The following is a 6,728-nucleotide window of genomic DNA, read 5'->3' on the forward strand; positions in this document are numbered from 1 at the left end:
GGATGGATGAGCAGAACATTCTGGGAGCCTTGGAACTCTGCAGTTAAGACTCAAGGGTCGGAGTCTGTTGGTTGCTGCCACTGGAGAGGAAGCAGGTGTGTCTGTACTCCTAAAATATCATCCCATCTACTATAATGCCTGGAGCATGATTTACAGATTGGAAGGTGGACTTCTAAGTGTGGACAGCTCTTGGTTGGAGACCCTTTTGGAATTACTGGCTGGTTTTCATCTGGGACCTTAGGACAGCTGAGATCACCGCTGGAGGGACAAGGACCCAAGGAGTGAGATCCCATCCTGCTTGGATCTAGTTAGCGTTAGGGTTTTAGAGTAGTGATCCATTTCTTTTGTTTCTGATCCATAGTCAACCCCAGTTAAGGAAATCTCGGTCTACCCATCTCCCTAACCTCTTTACTTTAATAAATTATTGTTTCCTGCTTCTTGTCTGTTCTCCTTAACCCTAGAAATACCTTAGTTTAGTTATATAAGGTTTTATTGTAATTCTCCAGCTGACTGGAGTCTGGCTCACTGTTTAACTGATTTAACTGCCATTCCTCCATATAAGGTGTTATCATTTTCCCAAGTCCTGTGTTTGTGGGTGTATAGATGATTCCCCATTGGTATTTGTTCTTAGTCAGTTATCTCTTGCCCAAGCAGTCTTCCTTTTCCCCTTTCTCTAAACCCCAGTGAACTCAGTGTTTAATATATTACCCACAAAAGTCCCCAACCTTGGGTACTTCTGACCATCCTTCTAACTTATGCACCATTGTTTCCAAAGCTGCCGAGAGTTCCCAGAAAGTCTCAGAATTGATCTTGTTTCAATCACTATAAAATCATGCTACATAATGTAAGGTGGACTTTCTTACTTTTCAGTCTTTGAGGCTACTTAGTAACTCCGTGTTTCATTTCCCATAATATCTCATAAAAACCCTTTTCTCTCTCAGTTTTCTTTTTTCTTTACCCTTCAAACTCAAAGTAAATGATTTCACCTATTTTAAGTAAGAAGATTGAAATGATCAAACTTGAGAGTCTTCCTCCTTCTTCTACTCAAATTCATCCAAAAGCACTGTGAAAATAGCAATAACCAGAGAAGAATTTTGGATTCAGAGGACAGTTAGTTTCCAGTTCTGTTCTGTTATTACCTATATGAGAGTAACTAAGTCACTTAACCTGTTCAGGCCTTAGTTTTCCCATCTATCAAATGAAGAGTTTGGACTACATGATCTCTAATATTCCATCTAATTTGATGAGACTATGAAATATTAGACTGTGCTGTTAATTAAAGAGGGCAGTAAGAGTTCAAAGAAAGGACTTGTGGTTGGAGTAACTCAGGAAGGCTTCCTAGAAAAACTGAGTCTTGAAGGAAGACTTTAGGTGGAGAAAAGACATTTTGATGGTAGGAGAGTATCAGAAAAATGTAAACACTGGATTACATGCCATGTAAATTAGTATAGTTTGGAAGTTGGCCTGACTAAAGTGAGGCATGTGTTATGTAGTAGTAAGATATGACTGGACAAATAGAAAGGGATTAGATTATAAAGGGGCTTTAAAACTCCCCATATGAGTTTGTGCTTAATTATGTAGGTAATAGGAAGATATTATAGCTTCTTGAGCAGGGCAGACCATGTCTTCCCAAAGTTGCTAAATTTAGCAGCCATTGATAGCCCTTGCAGTCTTCCAGCAATTTTGAAAAACAGAGTTCAGTGTTTAGGAGTCAAAAATAATTAGGTAATATAGGAAGCTACTAAGTGACAGGCTAGGGAGAATCTTCCAACACCCTGCTCAGTTGAGCTTTAGGTTCTTTTCTATAGTGTATTTTTTAAAAATTCCCTAGAAATTTTCTTAGAAAAGATCCTAGTTATGGACCAATGTTTTTAGGACCATTAGTCTGACTGCAAGGTGCAAAATAACATCAAGAAAAAAAGATTCCTACTTCAGATCCTCTTCTAGCAGTAACTCCAGAATTTTATGATGAGGGCCTGAATTATTATGATGGCTGTGAGAATGGAATAGACAGGAAAAATTTGAGAGAAATTTGGAGGGATGAAATGACAAGACTTGGTTTTGGCCTATAGAGAGAGAATGCAAGAAGTTTTCAAATTAAAATCCTTTGAGATCAGGATCTATGTTATATTATTTTCATATTCTCAGCATGAAACATTGTAACTTTCCCATAATATATGTTTATTAAATGTTTTTCTTTTCTCAAGTGACTTAATATTCAGGCCCTTATTTTCTCTTGCCTGGACTATGGAAATAGCCTCCTAACTGGTCTTCCTGACTCAGGTCTCTCACCTTTCCTATGTGCCCTCTACTGAACTGTCAAAGTAATATCCTTAATCGACAGGTCTAACCATGTCAATCCATGTTTAGTAACTTCCAAGGCCTTTCTATTACCCCTAGGATCAACTATAAATACAAACTCTTCTTAGACATTTTAAGGTGTTTACTACCTGGCTCTGTCCTGAGGTCTCTTTTTTCTCTACAATCTTTATCTTAATAATTTGAAATGCTTCCATTATCCTTTATAATAGAATGACTTACAGGCCTATATATCCTTCTGGTAAGCTCCAGTACCACACTGTGAACTAACTTTTGGATATTTCCCACAAGTTGTCCTTTAACCATCTCAAATTCAACACTTCCAAAACAAAACTCATTATCTTTCTCTATTTCTGTTGAGGGTACCACTATTCTTTTAACTTCTCTAACTGTCCTACTTGCTCTTCCCTACATGGGACATGCTCTCTCCTATTACCATATTTTTGTACAGACTATTTCTCATTCCTGGAATGCACTCCCTTTTCACCTATACCTATAAGAATACCTCATTTCCTTTAAATCAGCTTTTTTTTTTGCCATTTCTACATAAAGAATTTCTTGATCATTGTAGCTGCAAGGGCTCTCTAATGTTAATTTGTTTTAATTTTTTTTTCAGTTAGCAAACATTTATTTTCTTTTCCTCCTACTCATCTTTTAATTGAAGAAAAAAGAAAAGAGAGGGAAAAACCCCTTTATAAGAAATGTTCATAGTCAAGCAAGTCAAATTCCACATTAGCCAAACTGTATGCCTTATTTTGCTTCTTGGATATATCCCTTCTCTTTTAGGAGATGTATAGCTTGCTTCATCATTGTTTTTATAGATTCCTTTTTGGTCATTGCATTGATTGGAGTTCTTAATTCTTTTAAAATTATTGACCTTTACTGTGTAAATTATTTTCCAGTTTTCTTCACTTTTCATTTCCCAAAGAACTTTGGATATATTTTGTACTTGTTTGTGTGTGTACATTTTCCTCAGTAGAATGCAGGCTCTTCAAGGACAGGAACAGTTTGCTTGTAACTTAAACATTTAAAGAAATGCTTATTGGTTGATTGATTAACTGTAGGTCAGTTTACTCTCTTGTAAGAATTTTGAGTTACTAGATCCACTTTGAAGAGAGAGGCTATGGTGATGGCATTGGTATGTATATGCATATGCTTGTGTACACTTGTATGTGTAAATATGTGTTTTATGTGTTTGTGGAGGAGGGAAACAATTGCTTAAGTAGGAAATATTTGCTATTTCTAACCTTTTACACATTTTAGTAGTTATCTCTCTTTATACAAAAAGTTCTATCATGTACCTCTTTGGGGTTTCTTCAGAATTACTGTGCTTTTGTCTGCCTGGGGAGAGAGTAAACGTAAAGAAATTATTACATTTTTGTAAAGGAAAAGTTTCGTTATATTCAGTTAATTTGCTAGATGTGACAAAGGGCTGGTGATTTTTGCACTTTGGTGATATTTGGTGATCTGAATTTGCACAATAAAAGTATTCAGGTATCTCATAGGCAACTGGTGGCACAATAGATATATATATATAGCACTGGGCTTAGAATTAGGAAGACTTGAGTTCAAATGCAATCTCACATATCAGCTGTCTGACTCTAAGCAAGTAGGTCACTTAACCTCAGTTTTCTCAGCTGTAAAATGGGGATAACAGCCTCTACCTTGAAGGTTGATATAAGGATCTAATGAGATAATCTATGTTAAAAGTGTAGCACAATGCCTGACAAAGAATAAAACTATATAAATGATTATTCACTTCCCCTCCCATCTCCTCTTTTATATTTTCAAGTTTTATCACTAATTTTCTTGGTAACAGTCTGCATGGTATAGAACATAGAGTGGAAAAACTTGAAGTTATGAAAAAATGGGTTTGAATTGTGTCTCAGATATTTTCTAGTGATTATTGACAAGTCATATAACTTCTTAAATTCTAAGTTTTCTCATCCATAAGTGAGGATAATTATACATGAGATACCTACTTTGCCTGGCTTTTGTGAGCAAATAACTTTGCAATCCTTAAAGTGCTCCAAAAATGAGTTATTATCAATAATTCTAAACTATGTTGCAGTTTCTTATAAAAGTAATATAAGATTTATTAAATGCTATGGCACTTTTATCAGTCAACTAGCATTAGGTTCTACACAATTACATTCAGGCTGTTAGGTGACACAGTACATAAAGTGGTGGACTTGGAGTTGGAAAGACCTAAATTTGCTTCCTGATCAAGCACTTACTAGTAGTGACCCTAGGCAAGTCAATTAACTTCTCTGTGCCTCAGTTTCCTTGTCTGTAAATGGATATAATAATAGCACCTATCTTGCAGATTTGTTGTGGGACTCAAATGAGATAATATTTGTAAAATACTTTGTAAACCTTAAAGACATATAAATGTTAGCTATGCTATTGCTGTTGATAGTGATATTAATTATATATGTATTATATGCCAGGAACTGAGGCAAAAAGTAGCCCCTGCCTTCAAGAAGCTCAGTCTAATGAGGGAGATAATATGCAAACTATGTATAATTATATAGACAGGATAAATTGGGAGTGTTCTCAAAAGAAAGGCATTGTGGTTAGGGAGCACTGGGAAAATTATTTTTTTTTTTTGCTTGTTTTGTTTTGTTTTTGTGGAAGGTGGGTTTTAGCTGAGACTTGAATGAAGCCAGGGAATTAAAGGTGCTCTTTTTCCTTCTTTTTTTTTTATTTTAATAACAAATTTCCACATAAGTTTTCCAAAACACATGATCCATATTATCTCCCTTCTTTTTTCCCTCCACCATCATGGAGATGACAAGCAATTCAATCTGGGTTATATTTCCATACTATTCATTTTTGTAAGCAAATAATCTTATAGAACCAAAACTCCCAAACACATACTCAAATAAATAAGTGATAAATCATATGTTTTTATCTGCCTTTCTACTCCAACAGTTCTTTCTCTTGAGGTGAATAGCATTCTTTTTCATAAGTCCTTAGAATTGCTCTGAATCATTGTATCGCTGTTAGTAGGAAAGTCTATCACATTTGATCGGACAGTAATATTGCACTTACTATGTATAATGATCTCCTGTTTCTGCTTATTTCACACTGCGTGAATTCAGGTCTTTCCAGCTCTTTCTGAAGTTATCCTGTTAATCATTCCTTATAGCACAATAGTATCCCATCACCATCACATAATAATTTGTTCAGTCATTCCATAATTGAGGGACATCCCTTTAAAGGTGCTTTTGAAGGACTGAGTAAAATAAGGAGAACTCATTTTGGAGAGCTATTTTTGGACTATTATATAGTCTTCTACTATATAACAGAGAACTATAAAAGTTCTCTTCAATGCTTTAGTTTGGGTTTGGGGGTTTTAAGCTGTCAATGGAATGCAAGCTCTAGTAGGTCCCATCAAGTTGTAAAGGTTTTCAGAACTATTCAAGAAAGGATTGTATTCTGAGGACCAGTTCAACTGAATTCAGATCCTTACCAATACGAGTTCAGGGAGCAAGTTCTGCTTTTTTCTCTCTTCTCCCCCCCACTTTTCTTTCCCCCCCCCTCCCCGCTCCCTTCCTCCCTTTTCTTTTTTTGGTTGTAGCAACTCCTGAAATTGACTTTTAAGGAAAAAAGAGGATATGTCCACAAAGTTGATTCCACAGACCTTCTGAAGTATTTAGAATAAAATTACCTATATTTACAGTATATTGAGTGAATTGTGAGTTGAGGCAGATTTCAGTTATTATATAGCAGAAGACAGATTATTAACTGTTTAATATTTTCATAAATAGCAAAATTTTAATTTACTTACCATAACTGCTACTATATGTTAAGTGTTTGGTAAATATCAAACAATACTCCTCACAGGTTAGAAGGTATATCTAAAGTTATTTTAATATAAATATGAATTCTTTGAACCTGATATAACTTGTAGACACAGTTTTAGGAAGTTTCTGATTACAATTGTGTTAAATATTTATCTTTAATGAAAAAATTCCATGGTGTGGCAGCAAGACGGAGTTTTTTATAATATAGCACAGTTAACTGAAATCTTCCAGTTGTCTCAGGACTTTCTGAATTCGTGATAATTTCTCCATTTGCCACCTAATTTACTACTATCATTCTTTTAGGAATACATTGCACTTATATAGCACCTTTCAACAGAGATCTCAAACATTTTACAAGTTAAGTAATTAATTAAGGTTCACAGTCTCTCAGTGAGTATAATTATAACCATTTTATGGGGGGGGGGGGGGGGGGGGAGCGGGTTTGAAGGGAGAGATTGAGCGACTTGCCTTGGGCTAAAGTTCAAGTCAATACCGAAAGTTAGAAGTGTCACTAAGACTGGCTTCTTAATCCACACCAATTTCTAGTCTTGCCGGCTAAATTACCTAGGCTGTAAAATGCTGAATCACAAAACCCTAGCA

Source organism: Gracilinanus agilis, chromosome 2 (genome assembly GCF_016433145.1).
Source record: "Gracilinanus agilis isolate LMUSP501 chromosome 2, AgileGrace, whole genome shotgun sequence".
NCBI classification, from domain to species: Eukaryota; Metazoa; Chordata; class Mammalia; order Didelphimorphia; family Didelphidae; genus Gracilinanus; species Gracilinanus agilis.